This window comes from Triticum dicoccoides, chromosome 7B (assembly GCF_002162155.2).
Source record: "Triticum dicoccoides isolate Atlit2015 ecotype Zavitan chromosome 7B, WEW_v2.0, whole genome shotgun sequence".
Taxonomy (NCBI): domain Eukaryota; kingdom Viridiplantae; phylum Streptophyta; class Magnoliopsida; order Poales; family Poaceae; genus Triticum; species Triticum dicoccoides.
The window spans coordinates 627,353,693-627,353,946 of NC_041393.1; positions in this window are offsets into that span (position 1 = coordinate 627,353,693).

Here is a 254-nt window from a genome sequence, read left to right on the forward strand (position 1 = left end):
TCTTCTTCTTCTTCTTCTTCTTCTTCTTCTTCTTCTTCTTCTTCTTCTTCTTCTTCTTCTTCTTCTTCTTCTTCTTCTTCTTCTTCTTCTTCTTCTTCTTCTTCTTCTTCTTCTTCTTCTTCTTCTTCTTCTTCTTCTTCTTCTTCTTCTTCTTCTTCTTCTTCTTCTTCTTCTTCTTCTTCTTCTTCTTCTTCTTCTTCTTCTTCTTCCTCTTCCTCTTCTTCTTCTTCCTCTTCCTCTTCTTCTTCTTCCTC